Raw genomic sequence first — 17,205 nt, forward strand, 5'->3', positions numbered from 1 at the left:
TAGCTCCATGTACAGAAAATACTTGCAAATCCAATGAAATTGCCTTTCTTATTGGTTGATAGAGGGGAAAAAAGGTGGGTTGTATATTTTTATGCATGCCATGAAGATATTAGCTCTTAATTGGTATCCACCTTTGAGTTGTCCAGAGTAAGGCAACTAGAATTGTGGGCAAACCTAAAACCTGTGTCATATAAGGTAATAGTGAAGAAATGTGGACTTTTCTAACCTGAAGTGAGAAATCAGCATACTTAATGGGTACATCCTATGTGAGATGTTATTATGAGGAAGAATGGGGATGGGGATGTAGCTCAGTTGGTAGAGTGCTTGCCTTGCAGGTACAGGGCCCTGGGTTCAATCCCCAGCACTGCACACACACACACACACACACACAATGAAGAATGGTCATGTACTGTGAAACCACAGAGAATGATGTTAGGATCCAGCTGGAATTTTCAGGGCGCCATCCTGGGATTACACAAGGAAAATTTCTAACGGTCCAAGTGGTTTACAGGGGATAGATGTGTTTGTGAAGCAGGAGATGCACTATCATGGGGGTAGTCAAGCAGAAGCTGGAGAGGCACCTCTCAACCTTGAGAAAGGGCCAACCATACCTGTGTGCTTTGAACTAAATGGCCACTGAGGTCATGTTAGCTCTGAATTTCTCCTATTTTATGAACTTCACATGTTGCATTTTAAGATGGCCATCGTGGATTGCTATTTTGCTTTATTCATACCACTCATCTAGTTCAGTTATGGGCTGTTATGGTTTGAATATGCTCCCGCATCAAGCCGGAATGTTCCGAGGTGAAGCGACTGGATGGTGAAACCCACAACCTAATCAGTTCATCCTAGTTTAAATGAAATGAGTGGTAACTGAAGGCAGGCAGGGCATAACTGGAGAAGGTGAGTCTCAGGGAGGTGTCCTGGAAGGGCTCGCCTGCCCTGGCCCCTTCCCCTTTCCTCTCTCTGCTTCCAGACCATCATGTCCTGAGCTGCTTCCCTCTGCCGTGTCCTTCCACTGCGATGTGCCACCTCACCTTGGGTCTAGAGTACTGGACTCATCCAACCATGGACGAGACCTCTCACACTGAGCCGAAAGGACTCAATAGGCAGGGGTAGGGAGGGAGGAGTGGAGGTTCACTGACTGGACAGGGGAATGGGGAGAAGGGAGGGGGTGGAAACAGGCATGGGGAAGACAGTAGAATGAATGGGACATAACTTTCCTATGTTTAGGCATGAATTCACAACCAGTGTAATTCCACATCATGTATAAACACAAGAATGGGGAGTTACATTCCTTGTGTGTATGACATGTCAAAACACATTCTCCTGTCATGTATAACTAAAAATAACAAATTTAAAGGAAAAAAAAAAAAAAAAAAACCTTTCTATCCTCTAAGTTGTTCTTGTTGGGCACTTTGGTCCCAGTGATAGAACAAACAACCAACAACAATAGAAAACTAACACATTGATTTTCTGAGACCCTGAGGAAGAAACTAGGTCACACACTGGAGAGAAATCATGAATTTGAAATTTGTCCCAAAACCAAAAAGCCATGTTCCTTTGGGGCAGGCTATTCCCCTTCTCTGCCACTGAATTTCCACATCTATAAAATGAAAGTAATAAAATTTAACTTATCCTGTTGGCTTGCTGTGGGAATAAGATGTAATGTGTGGGATACATCATCTTGAACAGAATAATATGCAAAAAATGGATGTACATGTAAGAGTAATTATTTGTCCCATTCTTATGTCCTGCCCTTTGGCACCTGGCATTGTGGAATGCACACATCAGTCCTGTCTCCAGAGAGGGTTGCTGGGTCAAGGCCAAATGCTGACTGGATGCTGTGGCCCAAGCAGAGAGAGGGTGGAGAGTTGGCCTTCCCTCCCCAGGGGAAGGGGTTTTGCTCTGATTCCTGCTCCTCTGTGGCTCTCTCTGCTCCTTCTTTGCATTATCCCTTCCCAGGCCTTCCCTGGTCCTTCATCTTAGGTCTCAGCTCTGCTTGTCTTTAGATCTGTGGGTTCTGAGCACCCTCTAGAGACAGCAGAGGGATGTGTCCCTCTGGAGAGGAGAGACTTTTCATCATGCAGTTGCTGGTACAAGTGAAATGTCCCAGAAACAAGTGGGATGTGGAGCCAGGGAAGAGCCAGGAGGGAGAAATCCAGTTGCCCTGAACCCAGCTGTCCCTGTCACTGCTCTTGGCTGCCCTGCCTTGTAAATCTAATCCCCAAATGCTGACAGTGAGCAACCCCAGATTCAGAAAAAGGACCCCCTTCTCTTCCTGAGACAGGTGGATAACTGAGAGCAGGCAGCACTTGGATCATAACTGGGTCTCTACTGAAAGATGAACAGGCCAGTGACTCGGGTGAAGGCTTCAGTTCACTCCTCTGACCATCTAGAATGTGTTCCTTTCAATGTAGAATAGAAGGAAGGGAAGAACTTAAGCACAGTGAATCACAGAAAAAAAGTAAGTATGATTTTTCTTTAAACATATCATCTCCAGTTATTTCTCATACCCAAGTCTTTTAAAGCTGTACATCCCTCCTGTCCCTAAACAAACTTTAGGAATGATACTTCTGTTACCATTATAAAGGAGAAGACAGGGAAGGACAAGGATGGATAATCATGAGAACTGTGATAAAACCCATTTCACGACTGTGATGCGTTGGTAATTACCAGAAGTTATTGACTGACTAACTAAAAAATCAAAATATGCAGAAGACATGTTTGGGTAACCCTAAGATGGTGGCTGGCATTGAGCTAAGAGGTGGCGTATAATTAATGTTAACACGGCGTGATCTACTTTTGCCTGATTAATGTCTCCTTTGTGCTAGTGGTCAACAGATAGTCCTCATTCTTTCTTGATTGGCACTGAGGGGCGTGCTTCAATTGTGCTAATCCTAAGCTGATTGGCTACCTTAGGTATATGAGACACACCATAGGAAGCACCAGGGATAACTGGATAAGCAGCTAGCAAAGAGGATAAGCAACGGCTAAGCAGCACCTCTGAATGATGGCAGAACGCAGGTTGCAGATTGCAGAACGGAGAAGTAAAGCCACACCTCTAGATAGCAGAGTGAAGGACGCAGGATGCAGGATGCACCCTTTAAGAAGCAGCAGCAAAACTAAAGATATAGATCCTTGAAAGTGTAGTCTCTCTCTTAAGCAAAGTCTCTCTCTCTCTCTCTCCTCTCAAAGCAATTAATCCTCATTTCCTCTATCCTCTATAAACAAACAAGCAAGAAAGCAGTGCACTAAAGAGAAAGTAGAAGTAGCTCAGTTTCCAGTCCACCTCCGATAAATATCCGTGCAATTGTTGCCGCGGGCGGCGACAAAAATACGTACCTTTCTCTGGAAGGAAAAAGGTGAAATAAATTTCCTAAAGCCACCACATGAAATACTAGGAGGGAGCATTAGTAAGTGAACTTAGGACCGCAGTGTCTGTGGTCACCGCCATTAGTCTGCATTCAGACAGTCTTATAATTTACATGGACTTATTGGGCCTGTAGAATTTGGGGGATCTACAATAAATGTGCCTTTCACAATTTTCATAAGAGTTGCCAAATAATTTTGAAACGTCTGTTTTATCATCTGCACCTTATGGAAGAGAAAACAGATGCCAAGAGTGTCTGTTGGGAAAGGGACGTGCCCGAGGTGAACTCTCTCATTCACAGCACCACGCTGTACTCACTCTCAGGCACTGAACCAGAGCCCTGTCAGCCTGCCAGGCGACCGAGGGAAGTGGAGGGGCCTGGGACCCACCAGGGAACCCGTCATGGGGAGGAGGGAATCTGTGGGAACAAGCTGTGTAGACGCTTTCTATAGCTGAGGAACCGCTGGAAAGAGCAAGAGAGGAGACTGCTGGAACCCAGCCGTGAGCCTGGGAGGTGGACTGGATTGTTTCCGACTGGCCATCTCCTCGGTGTTCCCAGGCAATCTGAGACTTTCTATATACATTTTTATATACATAGATTTCTACCTCATCCTCTCTCTCTCTCTCTCTCTCTCTCTCTCTCACACACACACACACACACAGATGCACACACAAATGGCTTCAAGAGAAACCATGGTAGCAAGGCCTTAAGAAGTCAGTATCATAGGAAGAATGGACTGGATATTATATATTATAACTACGATGCACTCATAAAATACACTAAAAAGAGTGGAATTCCAGAGAGTTGAGATGAATATCAGGTAAAATTTTGTTTTAGGCACTGAAAATTTTTCACTGACACCTAACGGTGTTGTATATTTGTGGGGTACAATGTATACCGGAAGTGAGATAAACCAAGCACAGAAAGGGAGACACCGCACCATCTCGCTCACGGGTGGAAGCTCTTGGAGGCCGAGAGGAGAAGGGGGCCTTCCAGAGGCCACGAGAGTGGGGAGGGGTAGGCAGAGGGGAGTCAGGGTATTTGCTGAGAGTTGAGTCGCTGAGGGGAGCTTTCCCAGAATCCCAGGGGGATAAAGGGACAAAATGTGGAATTTGGTGATCACAAAGGTGGAAATTCCTCATAAATATGCCACTTTTAATTAGAACCCCTAAATGTTTATATTCTAGGACTAAATGTCAGCAAAAGAAGATACCAACTCTCTCACTTTGAAAATGATCAGCAAATTATTGGATGAAGATGATCTTTTTAAACTAAGTTCTTTGCCCAAGAAAAACCAATCCATTCTGGAGGGAAAAAATACTATTGAGAGCAGGATTTCTCAGTCTTGGCATGAAAGGTGCTGATATTTGGGAACAGATGATTCTTTGTCTCAGGGGCTGCCTGTACCTGGTAGGATGTTCAGAGAAATTGCTGGGCTCCAGGCACACCATGCCACTGACCACCCTCGGGTGTGACACCAAATGGCCGAGGGGGAAAATCTCCTATGAGTGAGAACTATTGGCTTAGGTTCCTAATTTGTTAAATTACTTTTTGATTTTATTGGTTCTCTTTAGTTATAAATGACAGAATTCATTTTGACATAATTATACAAGTATGGAAAAATCACTCTTAAAAATATAGTTAAAAAATTTAAAAAACGTGCCAGGAGCAATGGTGCATCCTTGCAATTCCAGTGACACAGGAGGCTGAGGCAGGAGGATCACGAGTTCAAAGCCAACCTCAGCATCAGTGGCAAGAGGCTAAGCAACTCGCGAGAACCTGTCTCTAAATAAAATACAAAATAGGGCTGGGGATGGATGTGACTTAGGGCTCAAGTGACCCTGAGTTCAATCCCCAGTACTCACCTCCCCAAACAAAGAAATTAAAAAATTTCTTTGTTGATAGAGAATGTCAACAGAGAATTAAAAACAAATAAACCAATCTATGGAACCAACCTAGGTGTCCTTCAGTGGATGAATGGATAAAGAAAACGTGGTATATATATATATATATATATATATATATATATATATATATATATACAATAGAATATTACTCAGCCATAAAGAAGAATGAAATTATGGCATTTGTCAGTAAATGGGTGGAACTGGAGAATATCATAAGTGGAATATCAAAACACAAAAGTCCAAATGTTCTGTATTATATGTGGATGCTAATCCACAACAAGAAGGGAGGGTAGTGAGGGGACGACTAGAAGTCCATTGGATTAGACAAAGGGAAATGAAAGGAAGGGAGGGGAGGGGGGAGGGGAATAGGAAGACACTAGAATGAATCAGAGGTGACTTTCCTAGCCTCGTATGTGAATACATGACCGGGCTAAATCCACATCATGTAAAACCATAAGAATAGGATCCTAATTAGAATCCGTTATACTGCATGTACGCGTAATATGCCAAAATACACTCTGCTGTCGTGTATATCTAAAAAGAACAAAAAGCTAATAAATAAAATGTAGCCTTGAGGCTTTGAAAGGCAATAACTGAAATTAATAACACAACTGAAGGGTATAGTAGCAGTGAATAAGAGATTGTTGAACCAAAACTGTATCAGAGGAAAATACACACAACGAAGCACAGAAGGATTGAAAGGGACATACAAAAAGACCACAAGGCATCTAGGATGTAAACTTTAGCACATAAAGTTTTGGTCAGGAAACACGATGTAGAAACATGGAATAGATGCCATTCTGTTGTTCTAGATGTGCATGGTTTGGTTAGTCGAGTAGGAGTTTATAATACTCTTGGAAGGATGGGAAGCAGATCATAGGAAGCAGCTACCAAATGTCAGGAAAACTCCACTGAAGATCCAAATGTGAACGCAGAGCCCACACCCCCATCCTCTTGGCAAAGAGCAGAACTGCTGGCTCAAAACGTTCAAATGCAATCTCTGACCTCTCATTACAGGACTGTGAATTCGTCTTCCAGGGTTGCCACAACGCGGTACTACAAACGAGGTGGCTTAAAGCTGTGCTTCCTCCAAAGTCTCCAGGGGTAAGTGTCTCTTTCAGCTTCTGGTTCCTGCAGGCATTTCTTGGCTTGGGGCCTCCTAACCCCGATCTCTGCCTGTCTTCACAAACCATCTTCCTTCTATGCCTGTGTTTGCATCCAAATTTCCCTTTTCTTGAAAGGATACCAGCCATATAAGATCTGCAGTGGCCCTATTTCCAAATAATATCACACTTTGAGGTACTGAGGGGTCAGGGTTTTAATACGTATTTTGAGGGTGGCACAACTCGATCTGTAACAGACTGTTGAGGTATGCAAACCTAGGAAGCCAGGCTTAAAAATAAAACAAAAAAATTAAAAATTGATCAGTTAGCAGGTACACAGTTCTTGGAAGACCAATTTCATGCACTATGTCCACAAAAGTCACTGAAAGGATTAATAAACAAATCCAAACTAACAATAACCCCTAGGGGGAATCAGAACCTGAAGCTGCTGCAATCAATTTCTAAAATGCCTACTTTTCAAAATAAAAATTACAAGACTCAAGAAAGAAACATAAAAGTATAGCCTGTAGACAGGGAGCAGTCAGTCAATAGGTGCTGTCTATGGAGTGCCTAGATGTTGGACTTAGTGGACAATGACTTGAAAGCATTTATTTAAGCTGTTTAAATCAGCTCTGTGACACTGTGACCAAAACACCTGACCAGAACAACTTAGAAAAGGAAAACTTATTTTGGACTCACAGTTTCGGGTGTCCCAGTCCAGGTAGTTGAACACACTGCTCTGGGCCAAGAGTGTTATGGTTTGGATATACAGTGTCCCCCGAAAGTTCTTGTGCGAGATGAAGCACGAGTGTCCAGAGGTAAAATGATTTTATTATGATCGCTGCTACTTAATCAGTGGATTAATCCACTTGAGTGGATTAACTGGGTGGTAACTATGGGCAGATGGGGTATGGCTGGAGGAAAGAGATCACCAGGGGCATGACTTTGAGGTTTATATTTTGTCCCTGGTGAGCAGGGTGCTCTCCTCCCTCTCCCTCTCCTCTCCCCCTCCCTCCTCCCTCTCCCCCTCTCCGTCTACCCCACTTCCCGGCTGTCATGAACTAAGCAGTTTTCCTCCACCAAGTCCTTCCACCATGATGATTTCCTGCCTCTCCTTGGGCTCAGGGCTATGGACTCACACCACAGCCTGAACCTCTGAAACTATGAGCCAGAATGAATGTTTCCTCCTCTAAGTTGTTCTTGTCAGGTGTTTTGGTCATGGCAACAAAAGCTAACTAAAACAGTGGGGCAGAGCATCATGGCCCACGGGCCTGGCAGGGGAGAGCTTCTCACCTCCAGGCAGCCAGGAAGCAGGGAGAAAGGGGAGAGAGAAGGGGCCACCGGAAAGATGAACCTTTTAGGGCATGTCCCCAGTGGTGTCCCAACCACACCCCACCTGCCTGGGTCCGTTCAACCCAGGAGGGACTGACTAGGTCACAGCCCTCATGTCACAGCCCAACCATTTCACCTTTGAACATTTCTGGATCTACATGGGAGCTTTTGGGGAACACCTCACATCCAAAGGAAGTACATTTAAGGATCTAAAGGAAGTCATGCTCAAATAAAGTATGAAAAAATGGTTCACCAAATAGAAAAATACAAATTAAAATCTACCAATTATTTTAAATAGAAACAAATAAAGAAAAATAATGAAAAGGAAATTAACAGAGCCTCAGAGATCTAGGAGACACTGTCAAGCATATTGTAATACACGCATGTGGGGAATCCAGAAAGAGAGGAGAGAGAGAAATGAGCAGAAAATATATTTGAAGAAACAATGGCCAAAATACTCCATACTTGATAAAAAACATTAAGTTACAGATCCAAGAAACTCAATGAATTCCAAATAGAATAAGCTCAAAGAGATCCATGCCCAGATATATCATGGCCAAAGTGTTCAAAACCAAAGACAGACAAAATCTTGAAAGCCACAAGGGAATGACTACTCATAATGTACAAAGGAACCCCATAGGATTAAGGAGAGATCATGAAGGTCAGAAGCTCTGGGCTTATCTATTCAAAGTATTGTAAGAATAAAGGCTGTAAGTCGGGAATTTTATATTCAGTCAATAAAACTATACTTCAAAATTTAAGATGAAAATATATTCCCAGGTAAATAAAATCTGATGAATTCACTGGTCATTAAATGGACTTACAGGATATACTAAAGAAAATCTTTAGGCAGAAAGGAAAGAACAACAGATGCTAACTCAACTTGCATGAAGAAATCAGGAGTACGGATACAGGTAATTATGCTAGCAATGGACATCCCTAGAGCCAGACTGTGCTCTTGAAACATCATTTTCCTGAAAGAAACCAAACCTTAGACAAATGACTGATTCCAGTTTTTAAGCAGGAAATCCATAAACTAATAAGGCTTGTGTAGAATATCATATAACATCTACTAGTCAGGTCAAACATTTTCAGAACACAAATATAAGAAAATGACTCACAGTGGCCAAAGGTGAGTTGATATGAGCTTCAGCAAGATAATTACTTCAGTGAATTGGAAATCATCAGATGCATTTCACCCATAATTAATAATGTTAGCCAAACCAACATAACTGATCACATTCTGAGGATGAAAGGAAGTGAATTAGTAAGTTTGGAAATTATTGAGTGAAGGAAAGTAATTAAGCATTTATTCTAATTTTCTTATATGAAAGTTATCATGACATATACAAATAGGAGATGAGAAGCATATATTTATAGAATTATTCTAAAACAATAAAGTTATAACTTTGTTATTTTAAATTCTCCAATAAATTAATTGATATAAAATTGAGCTATCATGACATACAGGGACACTGTCACTAGACGCTGTACGCAGGTGTCTGACTCCAGGCCAAGAGTAGCCTTTCAGAAGAGCTCATGCATTTTGCAAAATGTCTCATGAGTCTATAGTCACTATGGATTCACTATTTGGTCCCCTATCCTTAGATCAAGTGTCCCTAGATTTAGTGATTTCAAGGCTCACTAGTCCACATGATTAAAAAATCAGTTTATTGACTTCATTATCCTCAAAGAAGGTTAATCTTACTGCCTAAAGTTTAGACCCACTCAAGTTAGGAGAAAAATGAACATTTAACAGTAAAATGATAGTGTGCAGTTCTGTTGCAATATTTTTTTGAAAAAAAAATTCCCAAGGCTCATGGTGGGTCTAGTCGTGAATTTGACAGGAGACCACATGACAACCGTACAGCTGACATTTATGCTTCGTTCACAATACACCAGGTCTGTGCTAAGAGTATCACACACACTGTGTTTAAGCCTGCCACAGGACTAATGGATGTGATGTTATTATTCCTGCTTTGTGAATGGAGGAACAGAACCTAAAGAAGATTAAATAACACAGATGGAATCACAAATATAGAGCACAAATATAACTTGTCCTCAGTTTTGTTAAAAGCCAGAAGCCAAATTCTAAACCATGGTGCTATTTTATCAAAGCAACATTTCATTAATATTGGTCTTTACCTGGAGTCTGGTGTAGATTTATTGTTCTGATAACTGAGTGTCATTCTGGGGCGAAATGGAAAAGAAGCAAGCACGTGTGGTGTGCGTAGTTTAAGGGATCTCAGGGAGACGCAAGGAGCTTGGATAACAAGGCAGATGTACAGAGACATGATGAGGGTCAATGAAGTCTAAGTCATCAATGGCGGCCCCCAAGTCAAGCCAAACACACAGACCAGGCCTTACTGGATTGGGGAAAGAAAAGCACCCCAGGAATGGAAAGCAGAGAGGAGCAATTACAGTACTCTAGTCTACACTGTATTAAAGACTCAGCATAGAGGAAAATTGGACCCAGGGGCAGATACTGGAGTATGGAAAAGAAAACCTAGAGAGTAGTAGGTCTCAAATTCAATATGCACCATAATAGCCTCAGAAAATGTGCTTGGGATGCTACTAAGGAATCTGTGTCTTGGAACTGTTCTCCACTTTTTCTAGACCCTCCAGAGTACAAAGGTAAATCGAGATTCCCAGGACCAGAAGGTCCCGCTATAAAGTGCCCCTGCGGAGAGAGGTCAGCCCTCACTGTGCCGCTCGGGGGAGGCTCCTCCACCTTTCAAACCTGTCATTCTCATGGAGATGCTGTAGGGTTCCCAGAGGAACTTGAAGGTGGCCACGGAAACCTTGATCTGCAGGAAACCTAGAAATTACCATTTCAGCTTTGATGGAGGGCTTCATCACTGCCGGGTTCCTTCATGAGGGACCAAACCCAAGTCTCAGGGAAGCATCAAATCTCCTACAAAGAGTGTGATAATGTCTCTGGTGCTGCGACCCTGTGCTGAACAAGAAGGAGCAGGCATGCTTAGAAAAGAAGGTGGAAACCGAAGAGACAAACCAGGCAGAAATTATAATTTATTTCTTTTTAAATTAGTGCATTGCAGTTATACATAATATTGGGGTCCATTAAGACATAATCATAATCCAGAGTTCCTCCATTCTTCTCTCACTCCCCACCCCCCTCCCCCATTATATATCATTCTCCACTTATCAGGGAAAACATTCAGCCTTTGGTTTTTTGGGGGATTGGCTTATTTCACTTAGCATGATATTCTCCAATTCCATCCATTTATTTGCAAATACCATAATATTGTTCTTCTTTTTGGCTGAATAATATTCCATTATGTATATATACCACAGTTTCTTTATCCATTCATCTGTTGAAGGGCATCTAGATTGGTTCCACAATCTAGCTATTGTGAACTGAGCTGCTGTAAACATTGATGTGGCTGTGCTACTGTAGTATGCTGATTTAAAAAAATAAATAAATAAAAGGGTTTGGCAAAGAAAAAAAAATAAAATTAGTTAATGTTGTTTACAAAAAAAAAAAAAAAAAAAAGAAATAAAGAAATCTGGTTCCATGCCTAGCCAGGTTGACACATAAAATTAACCATAAGCAATAAATGTATATTTAAGTATATTTAACTGGATTTTAAACGGTTTTTCTTTTTTCATTGAGACGATAAGTACATTTTGTAAATTTGTAACAGGAAGAACATAAATGCTTTGACAGGGTTATTAAAGATACACTTAAAATGTTAAAAAAAAACATAATCATACATCCATGGAATATAATTTGCTCCATTCCAGTCCAGAGTGGGGCTTCCTCTTCCTCTCTCTCCATCTCTCCCCATTCCCCTTCCTCTCCTCTACTGCTCTTCATTATATTCCTTTATTTATTTATTTATTTTTAATTTGGTGATTTATACATTTACATTAAGGTGAAAGTCACTGTGGTAGATTCACATACCACATGTAATTGGTAGAGTCCCTTTCACCATTCTTCCCTGTTGCCACGCCTCTGCCCTCCCCTCTATTCTCTTCCCCAGTCCCCCCCCCCATCTCCCTTCTACCTTCATGGGATCCCCCTGTCCTTTCTCTTATCTTGCTCTGGCTTCTGCATGTAGCCATGTTATGGAACGAGTCCAGGTGCCTGTCCGTCACAGGATGAATGAATAAAGAAAATGTGGTGTGTACACCCCACGGGGTAACTCAGGGATGAGGAGGATGGAATTATGGCATTTGCTGGCAAATGGATGGAACCAGAGAACATAGTGCTAAGTGCAGTAATCCAGACTCATAAAGTCAAAGATCAACTGTTTTCTCTCATAATCTATTTCTCACAGTTGGTGAATGATAGAAATCTTGTAACTCCAAGAGTTATGTAACAGAATAAGTTCTTGCCTTGAAAAGAATAAATATAGGTCTTGTCCAAGGACATCTTGGGTTTTATTTCCCCTCCATATTCTGAGGAAATTAACATAATATGCTTCAGGAGTACTGGTATCACTGGTCACACTTAAACCTGGCCCTGAAAGATGAACTTTCAATTTAAGAAATGGAGTTACTTAAAGACATTGTCTTGATGTCCTTAGGGGACACAAGTCAGGAGCTACATATATCAGTGTGAAACATTCTCAATTTCCATCTTTCCACCTGTTTGATTTCTAGTTCATTTTTCTTAGCAGCATAGTGCTCCAAATAATTATCTTCTGTTGCTCATACTGGAGGTTTTGTCAAACTTGTCTGCGTGTTTCAAGAGGGCCAGAGTAAAGCAGCCACCTGTCTCTATTTTAGTATTAGGAGGCTGGCTTATTTGAACCACCATCTCTTAGGAACAACAAAAAGTTAGGAAAAAACACTGTTAATTGTATTTATAGCAACCATAACAGATAAAGACCTGTGTCTCAAGAGCTAAACATACAATGCTTTCTCACTCACATAAAGTCCAAATGGACATTCCTGATTGGAAGGTAAATCTCTTCTAAGGGATGACTCAGAGTTCCAGGCTCCTTCAAGATTCAACTGTCATCTTCAATATGTGGCTTGTAATGTCCCCATATTTATTTTTTAAAGTTTTTGATTAACATGTATTAATTGTGCCTATTAATGGGCTTCAGTGTCAAGCCAGAAGAGACCTACACAGAGTACGGGGAGATTTTCCAGGGTGAGTCCTGGAAATAGCACTCGCAACGTCCACTCCATTCCAGGGGTTAGAAGCCAGCTGTCTGCCCATCTTCTACGGGAGGGGAAGGCGGACGAGAGGCTTTGCGTCTGCGATCAGAGAGGAGGGCTGGGGAGCAGGGCGGGCGTTGATGTCACCACAGTGCATTTTCATAAAGGCGCCATAATAAAAATGAAGAGAGAAAACTACAGGGGAAACTGAGGGCAAATTCTGTAGAAAACCTGCATGAAAATACTAAGCAAGAGATTAGAGCACAGAAACTGTACTTTCTGCTGACAAACAATTAGTGTCATCCGTCCGGTTGCCTCGTGGTTTCGCTTTATGACTCTCTGCGCGTGCGGTGCGCGAGGAAAGTCGTCAGGCCGCTGCGTTGGGAAGAGGCGTCTGCAGATGTCACTCAGGCCCTCAGATTGATGGTGTTACTCAATCCTTCCAGCGTCCTGCTGTTTTATGTTTAGGAACTCTGTCAATAACCACGAGAGGGCTGCTGAAGTCCCGATGATGATTATTTGTATATTTTTGCATTCATTTCTATTGTTGCTTCGTGTATTCTGAACCTTTGTCATATGACCTGCGGGGGCGCCTGGCATATAGAACTCATGCCAAGGGAGTGTGCCTGGCGGGTAACAGCCCATGCCAGAGGTTGGAAACTTCCTCTGGAAGATGTTGGCAAGGACTCGTCGTAAGTTGGGCTCTGCTAAGGCTTTCCCTGGAAGACGCTGGCAAGGACTCGTCGTAAGTTGAGTAAAGCCGGAGCCCCTTCTTCAAAATATTGACTTTTTCCCTTTCTTGTTTTTCTAATGGAAACTCACCTTGCTACAGTGAGTGATTATGCTCAATAAAGCTTCTCAATTGAGGGATGGTAGGAACACAAACAATTCACAGGAGTCAAATCATTTCCAACAAAATAAGTTCTATTGATTACACTAAACACTAATTTTCCTATGGGGAACGGTGGACATTCTGAAGCAACATGTCTTGTGATGTTTTTGTTAGCTTTTACAAGATTTCCAATTATCCAGTTACCCGTAAGTGATTTTCTCTAGTCTCTATGATTTAAATACCTGTTACATTTAGTTCCCTCTATAAAGTAATAACCTTTCAATAGAAGTACACTATATTTAGTTCTAATAGAAAAGCCTTAGTTCTTTTAAAGATAGAGATTTTGTTTTAAAGTTAATGGCCTAGCTCTTAATAGTATTGTGTGATTTACTATAGCTTAGGCATGTGATTAGGGTCATAGTAGAAGGTTACTGGAGGTCATGGTTTATCACAGTAACAGGAGACTGGGTAAAGGTTAAATTTTAAAGAAAAATGTGCGTTCTGTAGGTTTCGGGTCAAGAAGAGCCCATTGTGGAGAAATGTTAAGTGAGATAGATATGCCAGATGGCGCCAGTTAGCTGACTTTACAACCTAACTTCTGTTATCTATTGAAACTTCTAAAGAAGTGCTTTCTTTATGTTTGATCACAAGATATTTTGGGTGGTGGGAGCAAGGGTATATAAGCTGTAAAGGAGTTCAATAAAGTTGTCAGCATTCCAACACTGACCCGAGTCCGTGTGGTATGCTGTCCATCGCCGACGCTGCGCCGCCTAATCTATTGGGGGCTTTTACATTTCAGGCCATTAGGGACCCTTGGACTCTGCTGCTAGGGCTGGTCCCCGGCAATGACCCACGCACATTTGTGGCTGCTACACCTTCCTATTTTACCATGTTGCATGTCCCTGTCTGTCTCTGCAATATCTTCTTCGCTCTGGACTTTCCTTTATCTTATATTAGTGTGACCAGTTCAGCTCTCTTTTAGTTGGTGTTTGCATGATAAATCTTTTTCTAGTCACTTTTTTTTTTTTTTTTTTTGGTACCAGGAATTGAACCCAGGGGCACTTAATCACTGAGCCACATCCCAGCCCTTCTATAGATTTTATTTAGAGGCAGGGTCTTGCAACGTTGCTTAGGGCCTCACTAAATTGCTGAGAATGACTTTGAAGTCATGATCCTCCTGCCTCAGCCTCCTGAGCCATTAGGATCACAGGCATGTGCCACCACACACAGTTAGTCACTTATTTTTTAACCTACCTCTAGTACTATGTTTAAATATAATGATATTAATGATTTTAAAGCTTGTAGACGGCATGTAGCTAGGTTACTTTTAAATCAACTCTACATTTTAATTGTAGTGTTCAGAGTACTTACATTTCATGTAATTATTGTTAGGATTTACTCATTTTGTTGTTTGTTCTCTACTTCTATTTTATGCCTTCCTGTGAGTTACTTGAACATTTTCAATATTCCATCTTGCTTTATTTGTAGTATTTTTGATAATTTTTTGGATATTTTTAGTGGTTGTTCCAGCAATCACAGTATCACATCACAGTCTAAGGCTACCGACATTTACAACTTCAAGTGAACAGTAGGAATATTACCACCATTAAGTTTCCTTTATTCTCCTCAATTTACAATTTGATTATCTTAAACATTTTCTTTTCATGTAATGAGAATTATGTTACTTAATATTATAATTTTGCTTTCAACCAGAGAGCAATTTAAGGAAACTCAAGAGGAGAAGTATGGTCTATGATATTTACCTGTGTTTATCTGGTCTGTTGTTCTTGCATTTTTAATGTTCCAAGTTTCATGCTCACATCATTTTTGTTCAAAAGAACTGTGTTAATTTTTTTAAATAGAACTCAGCTGGTGACAGATACACTTAGATTTATTTCATTGGAGACTATCTTTTCTTAAATTTTGAATTTTTTAAATCTTATCTGTTCTAATTAGCTGTATTTGATAGTAGAGAGCATTTATACATTTGGATAGACCCTATGTAAATGGAATGCAAGCTCACTTCCCTGATTGTACATACTGCAGGATCATATGTCATTCTTGTGCATGATGTAACAATGCCTGCTTCACTCACTGGAGAATATCTTTACATCAACTTCATTCCTCGACATTTTTGGAGGGTAAAGAATGCTGCGTTGAGAGTTCTTGTCTTTCAACCCTTGTAGAAACGGTGCTTCTGGTCTAGACTGGGGGAGTCTGAAGTGTCTTCCGTGGGTCCAGTTGACACCTCCTCACGGAAATGTGCTTTTTCATATCAGCTGCTTTCATAATTCTCCTCTCGTTTTCAATTTTCATAAATTTGATTATGAGAGGAGTGGGTGTAGGTTTTCTGAGGCTTGGATTCATGTTAGAGGTTTGCTCAGCTTCCTGAATCTGGAGGTTTACATCTTCTGCCAAATTTGGGGAAATTTCAGGCATGATTTCTCTGAGTGTTTTATCAGTTCCGTGCTCTTTTTCTTCACTGGAGATGGAAAGTGGACTTCCTTTTCTCTTTAAGGACACGAACCAGTTGGACTTGGGCTAAAGTGAAGGGAGATGGGAGCATTCTTGACTGGGAAATGAGCCGGGAACCAGCAACCTGCTGACGCAATGAAGTTCAATCAGCCTGCACTCAGACAGTGGACCGGGCAGTGATTCTTCCAGACTGAGCAGCATTCAGGAGAGGAATTGGGTTTATACAAATGGGGGAAGACCTCAGGAATCAGGTCTTGACAGCTGCAGGTGGCAGATCAGAGAAACAACAAGCTCATTCTCCCAATGAGGAAGGCCTGGGATCTCCCTACTCACTGCCGTATTCCCCAGCAGGAGCTCTTGGAGACACCTGTGCTGCTTCTGTACACAGATTCTAGGAACTTTTGGAAATGACAGGCAGCAGCTTCACTTCCACCCTCCGATACTGTGTTGAACTCTAATCCAAAATGATATAGAGATCAGTGTTCAGAGAAATGTCATTTCCAGGTCTAGAAAGAGGTGATGATGTTGATGTTGATGATGATGATGATGATGTTATCTTTACCTCAGATAACCCGAGAAAGATGCTTGTGGTTACATTTAGGACTAAAAACTTTCAGGCCCACAACTTAGAAGTTATGGTGTCCTTTGAATGTGCTATCTCCTTAACTTCAGTAAAGTGATATTTGAAGCTGTATTTGGAGCTCAGGTGAGTTCTGGGGCATCTCCAAGTACCCAGGTCATCTTGGGGATGTTAACCAAAGGCACAGAAATGTCTTCTTGGTCAAGTTACCCTTGGCCAAGGATAACTCACCCTATTATCAAGCCAGCTAGGAATGTAAGCTTAGAGAAGGTGAGCAAACGGGAGAAGGGAGTCATGCCAATGCACCCAGTTAGTTTGATGAAAGCCAGCTCAGTGGTTGGCACGCTTGGTGAACTGGTCATTTGTTGAGCTGTATTTCAGAGGATTGGCCTAGATCTTGGGAAAGCATAAACGTTCCTAAAATGCAAATATTGCTGGAAGACTTTGAATATGAGATGACATGAAAAGTTGT

The sequence above is a fragment of the Sciurus vulgaris genome (assembly GCF_902686455.1).
Source record: "Sciurus vulgaris genome assembly, chromosome: 5".
Taxonomy (NCBI): Eukaryota; Metazoa; Chordata; class Mammalia; order Rodentia; family Sciuridae; genus Sciurus; species Sciurus vulgaris.